This window comes from Pseudorasbora parva, chromosome 6, assembly GCF_024679245.1.
Source record: "Pseudorasbora parva isolate DD20220531a chromosome 6, ASM2467924v1, whole genome shotgun sequence".
Taxonomy (NCBI): Eukaryota; Metazoa; Chordata; class Actinopteri; order Cypriniformes; family Gobionidae; genus Pseudorasbora; species Pseudorasbora parva.
The window spans coordinates 32,196,797-32,209,914 of NC_090177.1; positions in this window are offsets into that span (position 1 = coordinate 32,196,797).

A 13,118-nucleotide genomic window follows, 5' to 3' on the forward strand; every position below is an offset into this window, starting at 1 on the left:
ATTGCAGCAAGGGCAGACTCAAATGTTTTTTTTTAACTCTCTGTCTGTTCCACCATTAGATAGCACTCTGGCAATAATGGAGGACACCACCAGATAGAGCTCCAGGCCAACAGAAGAGCCTGTGAGTTCCTCTGGCACCACATGACAAGTCACAATGTTGAATCATCTACTTATATTACGTATAATGACATATATTTTTATCCATAGAAATAAGTTTAATACAAAAATATACACTACATAACCATGACAACCGTTGGCAACTTGGTTAAGACTTTACACACATGCTTTTACAAGAAGTGACTGATTTGTAATGTTTGATGTTTGGCTTTGCTCCTACTCTGGAGTACAACTATGGTTAGTCATTGTTCGAGGATCATGTGATTCTAAATTTGGTCACTGAAAATAAGTAAAAGTGACTGATTATAATCTCACAATAATCACATTTAGGGTGCATGTTAACATAGTCAATTAAATCGCTTTGAAGACAATTAATAAAAATAAGAGAGAAAAAAAGTGAAAAATCTTTGGTGAGGTCATTATTTTTGAATGAGGTCATAATTGTATTTTTGCAATTACACACCTGAAGCAATACTATGCTCAACCTATCTGCATATTCATTTCTATCTACTATCATCTTTTGACAGAACGGTGTTAAGATGCTCTCAGACTCTGACAGAGGCTTCCTTAATGTCTACGTGGACATCAGATTCAGACACCTTTATTTGTGATTTACACACATCCCCCACTCAATAATTGAGTGCAACACAATTAATAAAAAAAAGAAAATGCATAAAGTACCTAATAATAAGAATATTAATAAATGAGCTGAAGTACACTAAAATAGATAAAAATAAATAGTTATTATTTAAGAAGATTATTAAAAGAACAGTCTCTTAATGGTTCATATTTCATAATTAAAGTGGCTTTATGTGGTAAAAACTACTGTACACCACACAGATGACACAATACAACATGATGTATATTACAGCTTTTAATTTTGCATAATTAGCCTAAAATGTACAACACAATGATGTACATTACAGCTATTTATTAGGCAAAATTAGCCCTTAAAATGACATGCCAACAGACCGCATAAATAGGTCTGTAGGTCAGGAAATATACAGTATAAGGGCGCCGTGCAGACACAACAGTATCCACTTCGTCTGAAGGGACTATTCACAGGCATACACCGAGGCATGGCACCATGAGGCAGCGTCTCGTTCCCTGTTCTCAGGGAACTAAGGTTACAGTTGTAACCAGAGACGTTGCCTTTCGAAAGGGAACTCGCGCTGCGTCAGCCTGACGCTACGGGGAACGATATTCCCATGCCGCCATGCGAGGGGAGTGCCTGACGACTGGCAGTGACAACTGTCAGGACAAGCAAATTCAACTGAAAAGCCTGAATCACTCCCCCTCTAGTCACACTAGGCTGTCAGTGACAGCATTCCCTACGGTCATAGCCCGAGCTATGGTCTTGGGGAAGGCAACTTCGTGTACCACATGACCCTGGCTGCTCAAGGGCCTGGAACCAACCCATTCGACAGAAGGGGTTCCTTTAAGGGAATGTGGCTAGGAGACCCGAGGCCGAGTGTCCAAGCTCGGGGCCTTACCCACAGGAAGGCCTCGAGAGGCCTAATACCTGCTAGCCGGACATGCAAACAGCCAGAAGTGACTGCGGTCCTGGAGCTCGCCTCCCGTACAGGAGCGAGTTTTAGGGCGGCCTGGAGAGGCCTATTGCCGAATGGCAGCCCAGTGATAGAGGCCCGGTGACAGACGGTGCTATCCAACAGAAGAACCCCCAGGGAGGCCCCGCAGGGCCCACTATCTGCCAGCTACTCGTAGCCGGCACTGGGGCCAGGGAACGACCTCAGGGAGGCCTGGTGATGCCTGGTACCTGATAGCAGACCTTGCTAGCCACCCTGGCTAGCAACCATGCTCACTGCCATAAGAACTGGGAACTGGGGCTCACCCTCCGGGAGTCCCCGTGAGGCCTACTACCTGTCATCCAGTGACTGAAGCCCAGGAACACCCCCTCGGGGGAAGCCAGACGAGGCCTACTGCTACCCCAGCAGGCCCTCAGGGAGGCCTAGGGAGGCCTACTAACTGGGCTTGTAGCCATGCCAACTATGAATGCTCGCTGGCAGTTTGGATGAATGCTGGCCGCTCCAAGTCGGGCTGACAGTAGCTATCTGCTTAGCTGACGAAGAACTAGACATCCAGTTACCACCTGGGGACTCATTCCCAGGGAGGCCATGAGGGGCCTACTTGACGATGAGGTTCTGCTGAAGCCGACATCGTTGGGGAGATTCCTCCCATTCGTACATGGGCCCTGCTGAAGCCTCCTGCTCAGAATCCACTGCCTGGACTTCTCAGACTGACTGCTCACAGCTCACAGCTGGCTTCATCCAGAGGCTCACGGGGCCCTCCATGCGAAGCGCAGTCTCATCCGGCAGTGCCTACGAACACAGACCTAAACACATTGCCAAAGCAGTGTACTCAGCAAAAAGTGCCTTTAAATCTCTAAGCGAGGAGAGTACAACTTACATCACCTGCATCAGGGCGGCTGCTCTTCCTTCGCACAGCGGCCTGCCGTTCATGCTAGGGCGTCAGTCCTGGAAATGCTACGGCTTACAGGGGAGCATCTGACCGAACCATCACGAAGCACGCAGGTTGCGAAGTGCAGCTCAACCCGAGCCCTAAAAGGTGGAGCAGAAACCCAGAGCAGAGGGCAAAATTATTTACAAGAATGTTGAATAATGGCCACAATGGCCACACATCTTCCAGGATAAGTCGATTCCTATACTGCTCTCACCCAACTGCATTACTAAAACCCTGAACGCAGAGAAAGGGGCGGGCCTTGGCCAAACAACTCTAACATGAGAGGAGGCTGACTAGGGATGTGAGATAACACAACAGAACCTGTAAACAACAGTCTAGTCCAACCCGGGCGGCGGCGGCGGCGGCCTGGAGAAGCACGCCTGCACACCAGTATCTACTGAGACTAGGAACACAAACCCCGAAGCTTCAGAAATACCCACCCCGAGCCCCGCGGGGCTGGACATGCATATGTAGTTCATGCGTTAGCCTTACTCAAACTCTCGTGCTTCTTTTTTTACACCTCCACGAGGGGTAACGCTACACACTTGCCCTAAGGTGGCCACGAGCTTAGCTGTACTCGCACTCGCTTAGTTTGCAACTCTACATTCCCGCGAGAATGAGCGGTAGCCCACTCTGATCACACAGAGAGGAAACACCACTGTACACACAGCTGACACACCATGGCAGCTACTCTCTACTAGCGAAGCTAGCTCTAACCAGCCGAATTACAGCTTATACTTATTCAAAAGATTGTTCTAGCCATCAAACAGGGGAAATACAGGCCCTCGCGACACACCCTCAGCGGGGAGCACACAGCATAAAGAAAAAGTAATCTCCCTCATACGGGGGACTTACCCACTCGCCACCGGCGCGCAATGACATCCATGCACAGGCTATACTCACAGTATGCAGCATACAGTCGCACACACCGCCCTAGGGGTGCTCTCCGGGAAGAAGCATCCAACGATGATCACATGACCCCTCATACCCTCTCAGGGAAGTGGCAGAGTTTACTCAAACTCCTTTCACACAAAGGGGAACTCATCTTCCCCGCTTCTAGTGCTCCATGATAGTTTCTTTTCCATAAGCATGTACAAGCACCCCAAACCTGAGGGGGGCGCCGGCTCACCAGGCCAGATGGGCCGTCAGAGTCTCAATTCGGTTTATCACTGGCCCCGCCTGGCCTGATGTAAAGCGCCGAGGGAAAGGTGGGAGGAAGGGCTTCATTCTTTATCTGCGTGCCTGACCAGCTGACGTGTACGCCCTGCCGTTCAAACGTGAAGTTGTTCTCAAAGGTTTAGACGGCAGGGTGGGAGCTCTCAGTGTCGATGCCCGGCCAGACACAAGATAGTTCACAAACGTCTCATCAACTGGTGGCATCGACACGTACCCCGCATTGGCCACTCCCTCCGCATCAGCGAAATTACCCCGCTGATGGTGGAATAAGCGAGCCGAAAATGTGGTCTTCCATGCCCCCGCGATCTGCTCGTGGAGATCGGGGAGGAATGGAAGGCTCCCAAGAGCTGGGGGGTTATGGCCAGAGAGAAACTGATCCTCCAGGCGATTTGGACAAGTGGTCTCTCCCCTAACGCGCAGCCATGGCAACTGAAGCCGATCGGCGGCCCGTTCCATAACCTCCAACAGCTCCCCGTACACAGGGCAGGATGGCTGGGAGGGTTCGGCCTCAGTCGCATCACCACCCTCCATTTCCATCCCTTGCTGAAGAGGGAGCTCTGGGGCCGACGATGAGGAGGAGTCATAATCCCCCCTCGCAATCTGGCCCATCGCTGAGTACAACCTCCATCTCTAGACAGCGGGCCAGATCCAGTTGGGAGCCCCAGGACATACATCGCCGCTCAGCCTTGGCATGAGCGGGACCGCTCCCAGCCGCCGATCCCTCTTCCCTCGAGAAAAAGGCCAGACGAGAGTGAAGCGTCTTCAAAGGCAGACGCTCGCAGTTCGCGCAGGAGGCTCTTTCCTCAAGAACCTCCCGCACGTGCTCCTCACCCAGGTAAAACACACAGAGTGTGTGTGTGTGTCCTCAGGGGTAAGAAACCTGGTACACGGATCCGCACACTTTCTGAAGTCGTGCTTATTTTTCTGTGCGCAATTGGACATGATGTGTTACTTATTGACTCAAACAAACAGTCCCTGAAGACGAAGAGGATACTGTTGTGTCTGCACGGTGTCGATGACGTCAGAGGCTGTCGCTGGTCAATAGGATTGATGTGATTGGATAGCGGTTCAGACACTGGTCACGCTGGAAGCGTTCCCCATAGCGTCAAGCTGACGCAGCGTGAGTTCCCGCGAAAAGGGAACAACTGTACACCACACAGGGGACACAATACAACATAGTGATGTATATTACAGCTATTAATTTTGCATAATTAGCCTAAAATGTAACTGGGCACGAACTGCTTATAGGTGCCATAGGACCATAGGTTGGATGCTGTTTTGGACTTTTTTTGGAGCTAATGAATTCTTGTAAATGTATAGTTGAAACTTAGGAAATTCCTCACATATGGTGAAGTGCCACGTGTAACTTATTCTTTTTTTTCATTTATTTTAAACAGGGACCACGTCTGATGAGAAAAAAAACAGATCACTATTAGCAAACACTACTCTCTCAAATTAAAATATTTAGCAAATATACACTTTAGTGGCATTGCCAATGTTCAAAGTATATAAGGCAAGGCAAGGCAAGGCAAGTTTATTTGTATAGCACATTTCATACCCAATGGCAATTCAAAGTGCTTTACATAGAAATTAATTAAAACAGTGGTAACAAATGCATGGGGAAAAAAAGAATACCATATGGACGAAAAAAAAATTAAAAACAAGCATAGTTAAAACAGTTGTAAAGATATAGTAATTAAAAAAATATATATATAATAATAATAAAAAACTAAATATAAATTAGTATTGATCAATATGCAAGGTCATTGATAATGTGCTTGGTGTCCATGTGCTTGGGCGAGCAACAAAAGGCAGTTGGTAGTAAGAGAAGTTGCTGCCAGTAGAGAAGTTAGTCTAGAGCTCAGAATGAGGTATTATATATAACATTAGAGCATGCTTTGTAGAGTCCTCCAACTATTTTTTTAATGAATTATTATTCTGCTTACCATATTCAATTATTTAAAACATTGTTACAAAACTACTATGTTAAAGCAAACTCTCCACAGATTATCTTGTAAAGATGGGTCTTCTTGAAAGCAACCATCCCACTCCTCTGATCATTTTATTGGTCATAGTTCTGCCATGGTAAAACATATTTATATTACAATATTATATTCCAATCAAGTTCATTATGAAAATGTATCAGAGCGAGTAAGTTGGTGTGTGGGGGATAATAAACGAATGCAAAAAAGAACAAAGTTACTCACGCAGCCATTGACTTCACATGGTCTGGAGCATGAACGCCTCCCAACCTCTTCATGTTTCCTCTGAAAAGGAGCAACAAGAAATTAAAAATATAACCAGAAAAGGTGGTAAGTAGAGTCAAGACCTCCACAAAGCAGGCACATGATGAGGGCGAGGGGTTTGTAGTGGTCACCAAGGTGAACAATCCAATTGTCATAATAAAATTTCACCAGCACTTCACAAGTAAGGGATATTGTTTATTACACGGCTACTTGTCTCAGGTAAATTAGACATGAAATGTTGTGTTGAGTTTAAACATTTTATTAGCTCTTACGCAATGCTTCATTGAAGAAAAACAGTTCAAAACTGCTTTAACCCTTTATCTATGGCTGATTTTTTTTAAAGAGATGGATTGTTGTTATCTATGTTTTTTTTTATTATTTTACTTTATGCAAGATGTTTTAAAGGTAAATTTCTCATTATTTATGATCATAAATAGACTTTACATTGAAATAAACTAGTTATAATCCAATGTGTGGCTTTATTTGGCCCAGAAACAGTATAATTGATGTCTAAAAGTTTGCAGTTGACATTTTGAGATGTTGAAAATACATCCACAATGACCACATTTTAACTAAAATGTAAACTTCTAGAGACATCCTATGGACGTCAATATTGGACGTCCAAAACACGTCATGAAAAGACTTCATAAAACATTCATTCTGGCTCTTTAAGGGACGTCCGTTCAACGTGCGACAATGATGTCCAAACGATGTCTAAAAAAGACGTCCAAACAACGTCAAAAAAAGACGTTGTAAAAACGTTAATTCTGGCTCTAATAGGGACGTATTTTCAAGATCCGACAACGATGTCTAAATGACGTCTTTTGGACGTCCCTTTGCTCAGTGGGCGGGGCCTGAATTTACTGCTCAGACTTGCCCCTGGAGGAAAAAATCCTCCATGAAAACGGACAGACTTCAAGAGCTGAACTCGGTGAGAAGCTGCATGCTGTCAGTCCTACCCGGCCTGCCCAGGGAGAGTGCCTCGTCCCAGGCACGGGCAGGTCGGCGGCTCCCTCTGGAGGGTAGGTCCGAGCAAAGTCGGACTCAAAAAGACCCGACAGGCTTTTGTCAGGACGAGGGCAAAAGTGGACATCGAAACGCACACCTGAGATCCGGACCGAGTCCGAAAGCCGAACACGGCGAAAAGCTCCAAGCAGACTGGCCTCCCCGGCCAGGGACCAGGGAGGGTACCTTGGTCCCAGGCATGGTCCGAAAGGGCGGGTCCCATGGTGGGCAGTGGCGCGCCGAGGCGGACACAAAATGGGCCGCCCGGGTTTTGAGGAGAGGGCATGACAAACCTGACGTCAAGACACAGAAAGGCAAGGCCCGACAGATACGTACCCCCGCCGCTGGGCCCATCTCGAGGGGTGCTTTCCTTTTTTTTTCACCACCTGGTCGAAAGGAACTTTCCTGGACGCGCCAGGGTCGGGCCATAACTGTGGCAATTCCAGAGCTAATACATGCAAACGAGCACCGACCCAGCCCTCTCGGGGGTCGGGGACGTGTGCATTTATCAGATCCAAAACCCATCCGGGTGCATCCGGGCTGTTTAGGCCGTCCGGTCCCCCGGCCGCTTTGGTGAATCTAGATAACCTTGGGCCGATCGCGCCCTCTGCGGCAGCGACGACTCATTCAAATGTCTGCCCTTTCAACTTTTGATGGTACATTCTGTGCCTACCACGGTGACCACGGGTAACGGGGAATCAGGGTTCAATTTCGGAGAGAGCCTGAGAAACAGCTACCACATCCAAGGAAGGCAGCAGGCGCCCAAATTACCCATTTCTGACACGGAGAGGTAGTGACGAAAAATAACAATGCATGTCTCTTTCGAGGCCCTGTAATTGGAATGAGCGTATCCTAAACCCATGGGCGAGGAGCCATTAGAGGGCAAGTCTTGTGCCAGCAGTCGCGGTAATTCCAGCTCCAATAGCGTATACTAAAGTTGCTTCAGTTTAAAAGCTTGTAGTTAGATCTTGGGAGTGGGCTGGTGGTCCGCCGTGAGGTCACCACAGTCACCGCCTGTCGCCGCTGAATACCACAGCTAGGAATAATGGAATAGGACTCCAGTTCTATTTTGTGAGTTTCTAAAATCCGGGGCCATGACTGAGAGGGACGGCCGGGGTCATTTGTATTGCGCCGCTAGAGGTGAAATTCTTGGACCGCCGCAAGATGAACGAAAGCGAAAGCATTTGCCAAGAATGTTTTATTAATCAAGAACAAAAGTCAGAGGTACGAAGACAATCAGATACCGTTATAGTTCCGACTTTAAATTATGCCGACCCGCGATCTGGCGGTGTTATTCCCATGACCCGCCAGGCAGCGTGCAGGAAACCAGGAGTCTTTGGGTTCCGGGGGGAGTTGCAAAGCTGAAACTTAAAGGAATTGACAAAAGGGCACCACCAGGAGTGGAGCCTGTGGCTTAATTTGACTCAACACGGGAAACCTCACCCTGCCCGGACACGGAAAGGATTGACAGATTGATAGCTCTTTCTCGATTCTGTGGGTGGTGGTACATGGCCGTTCTTAGTTGGTGGAGCGATTTGTCTGGTTCATTCCGATAACGAAAGAGACTCCGACGTGCTAAAGAGTTAGGCGGCCCAGAGTGGTCGGCGTCCAACTTCTTAGAGGGACAAGTGGGTATCAGCGCCGTGAGATGGAGCAATAACAGGTGTGTGATGCCCTTAGATGTCCGGGGCTGCATGTGACTACCCTGTGCAGAGAGGCGCGGGTAACCCGCTGAACCCTGCTCGTGATAGGGACTGGGGATAGAAACTATTTCAAATCAACAAGGAATTCCAGGTAAGCGCAGGTCATAAGCTCACGTTGATTAAGTCCCTGCCCTTTGTACACACGCCCGTCGCTACTACCGATTGGGTGGTTTAGTGAGGTCCTTGGATCGGCCGTACCGGGGTTCCTCGCGGGCCCTGGCAGAGCATCGAGAAGATGATCAAACTTGACCATCAAGAGGCAGCAAATTCTGAGGGGCTCAAAATGCCCCTCAGAATGAGCTTCCACCTGTATTGCTTTTCAGTGTACACAAACTATAGCAACTCTCTCCCACATATTCTGCTACTGTGAAAACTGGCCTCACTAAATAATCTTTCAATAACAATTAAGTTTTTTCAAAAAAGGTCTCACTTTCATGTAACTGCAATACAGGCCTGTGAGTAAACACCTAAGACTTGCCTACATAAAGCAACCTCTAATAACAATTGAGTGTTTGAATAAAAACACTATCCAGTTCACATTACATCAGGGATAGATGTTTCGGTGGGGAGCCAGGATTTGGCCATGGGATGCTACAGTAGAACAGATGTGTTCTGGCTTGATAAAATGGTCTATATGGAGAGGCAGCAAATTCTGAGGGGCTCAAAATACCCCTCAGAATGAGCTACCACCTGTATTGCATGTCAGTGTACTCAAACTATAGCAACTCTCTCCCACATATTCTGCTAGTGTGAAAACACCCTACTGGCCTTACTAAATAATCTTTCAATAACAATTGAGTTTTTTTCAAAAAAGGTCTCACTTTCATGTAACTGCAATAGAGGCCTGTGAGTAAACAACTAAAAGTTAACTACCCAAAGCATCCCCTAATAACAATTGAGTTTTTGAAAAAACACTCTCCAGTTCACATCACATTCAGGCTAGAACCAGCTTAGTTTCAGTGGGGAGCCAGGATTTGGTAATGGGACGCTACAGTAGAACAGACATGTTCTGGCTTGATAAAATGTTCTATATGGTGAGGCAGCAAATTCTGAGGGGCTCAAAATGCCCCTCAGAATGAGCTACCACCTGTATTGCATTACAGTGTACTCAAACTATAGCAACTGTCTCCCACATATTCTGCTAGTGTGAAAACACACTACTGGCCTCACTAAATAATCTTTCAATAACAATTGAGTTGTTTCCAAAAAGATCTCACTTTCATGTAACTGCAATACAGGCCTGTGAGTAAACAACTAAGAGTTAACTACCCAAAGCATCCCCTAATAACAATTGAGTTTTTGAAAAAGCACTCACCAGTTCACATTAGATCCAGGCTAGAACCCGCAATGTTTCGGTAGGGAGTCAGGCTTCGGCCATGGGACGCTACAGTGGAACACATGTGTTCTGGCTTGATAAAATGGTCTATATGGAAAGGCAGCAAATTCTGAGGGGCTCAAAATGCCCCTCAGAATGAGCTACCACCTGTATTGCAATGCAGTGTACTCAAACTATAACAACTCTCTCCCACATATTCTGCTACTGTGAAAACACCCTACTGGCCTCACTAAATAATCTTTCAATAACAATTGAGTTTTTTCAAAAAAGGTCTCACTTTCATGTAACTGCAATAGAGGCCTGTGAGTAAACAACTAAGAATTAACTACCCAAAGCATCCCCTAATAACAATTGAGTTTTTGAAAAAACACTCTCCAGTTCACATCACATCCAGGCTAGAATCAGCTTAGTTTCGGTGGGGAGCCAGGATTTTGCAATGGGACGCTACAGTAGAAAAGTTTGTTCTGGCTTGATAAAAAAGTCTATATGGAGAGGCAGCAAATTCTGAGGGGCTCAAAATGCCCCTCAGAATGAGCTACCACCTGTATTGCAATACAGTGTACTCAAACTATAGCAACTCTATCCCACATATTCTGCTAGTGTGAAAACACCCTACTGGCCTCACTAAAAAATCTTTCAATAACAATTGAGTTTTTTCCAAAAAAGGTATCACTTTCATGTAACTGCAATACAGGCCTGTGAGTAAACAACGTCCCCGGTTACGTATGTAACCTTAGTTCCCTGAGAACAGGGAACGAGACGCTGCGTCACATGGCCATGCTTCAAGGTGTGCCTGCCCACAGTCCCTTCAGACGAAGCGGATGTTGTCATGTTGGCACGGTGCCTTTTTATACTTCCTGGTCGCACGGTGATGACATCACCAGCTGCCGACGGTCAGTAGGATTGTGATTTGATAGCGATTTCAGACACCTGTCACGCTGGAGGCGTTCCCCGTAGCGTCAGCTGACGCAGCGCGAGTTCCCTTTCGAAAGGGAACTAGAAGTTAACTACCCAAAGCATCCTCTACTAACAAATGAGTTTTTGAAAAAACACTCTCCAGTTGACATTACATCCAGGCTAGAACCCGCAATGTTTCGGTGGGGAGTCAGGCTTCGCCCATGGGACGCTACAGTTGAACACGTGTTCTGGCTTGATAAAATGGTCTATATGGAGAGGCAGCAAATTCTGAGGGGCTCGAAATGCCCCTCAGAATGAGCTACCACCTGTATTGCATTTCAGTGTACTTAAACTATAGCAACTCTATCCCACATATTCTGCTAGTGTGAGAACACCCTACTGGCCTCACTAAATAATCTTTCAATAACAATTGAGTTATTTCAAAAAAGGTCTCACTTTCATGTAACTGCAATACAGGCCTGTGAGTAAACACCTAAGTCTTGGCTACATAAAGCAACCTCTAATAACAATTGAGTGTTTTAATAAAAACACTATCGAGTTCACATTACATCAGGGCTAAAACCTGCTTAGTTTTGGTAGGGAGCCAGGATATGGCCATGGGATGCTACAGTAGAACAGATGTGTTCTGGCTTGATAAAATGGTCTATATGGAGAGGCAGCAAATTCTGAGGGGCTCAAAATACCCCTCAGAATGAGCTACCACCTGTATTGCATTTCAGTGTACTCAAACTATAGCAACTCTCTCCCACATATTCTGCTAGTGTGAAAACACCCTACTGGCCTCACTAAATAATCTTTCAATAACAATTGAGTTTTTTTCAAAAAAGGTCTCACTTTCATGTAACTGCAATAGAGGCCTGTGAGTAAACAACTAAAAGTTAACTACCCAAAGCATCCCCTAATAACAATTGAGTTTTTGAAAAAACACTCTCCAGTTCACATCACATTCAGGCTAGAACCAGCTTAGTTTCAGTGGGGAGCCAGGATTTGGTAATGGGACGCTACAGTAGAACAGACATGTTCTGGCTTGATAAAATGTTCTATATGGTGAGGCAGCAAATTCTGAGGGGCTCAAAATGCCCCTCAGAATGAGCTACCACCTGTATTGCATTACAGTGTACTCAAACTATAGCAACTGTCTCCCACATATTCTGCTAGTGTGAAAACACATTACTGGCCTCACTAAATAATCTTTCAATAACAATTGAGTTGTTTCCAAAAAGATCTCACTTTCATGTAACTGCAATACAGGCCTGTGAGTAAACAACTAAGAGTTAACTACCCAAAGCATCCCCTAATAACAATTGAGTTTTTGAAAAAGCACTCACCAGTTCACATTAGATCCAGGCTAGAACCCGCAATGTTTCGGTAGGGAGTCAGGCTTCGGCCATGGGACGCTACAGTGGAACACATGTGTTCTGGCTTGATAAAATGGTCTATATGGAAAGGCAGCAAATTCTGAGGGGCTCAAAATGCCCCTCAGAATGAGCTCCCAGATAGCATGGTGACATTGATTCAATGTTGAAATTCCATCAGAATCATCATTTTGGTTGAGGTTGAAACTTCAATGCTAAGTAATATTGGATCAATGTTGAAAATTCAATGCTAACACCATACTGGATCAATGTTGAAAATTCACTGCTAAATAATATTGGATCAATGTTGATAATTCCATGCTTTTCAGTGTTGAAAAGACAAACATTGAATCAATGCTGATGTTTGGTCATCTTAATTCTCCACCGGTGAGGCTTACGGTCAATCTATCTGTCACATTATTCAACATGTTAAGGCAAGTCCAAATCATTTGGGTACATTTGTGTGAATTTTAGCACATTTATTATCCTCAAAGGATACGATGAGTACACCAACGAGTATGTGGATTCACAAAGAATACATAAATGTAAATTTTGTAATTGTAAGCCTTTCTTTAAATTTTTCTGGAAGAGTTAAAATTGTATGCGTGTTTGATTTCTGACTCTTCCAATAAGAAAGCTGTAAAAACTACGAATCTTTTTAAAAGGTATATTATTTTCCTGCTTACTGGCATGTAATGTTGTCATTCTGTGTTTCATGTTATTATAATAAAAAATGTAAAAAACAAATAAAAAACAAACAAAGAACTTCTACCATAAATTT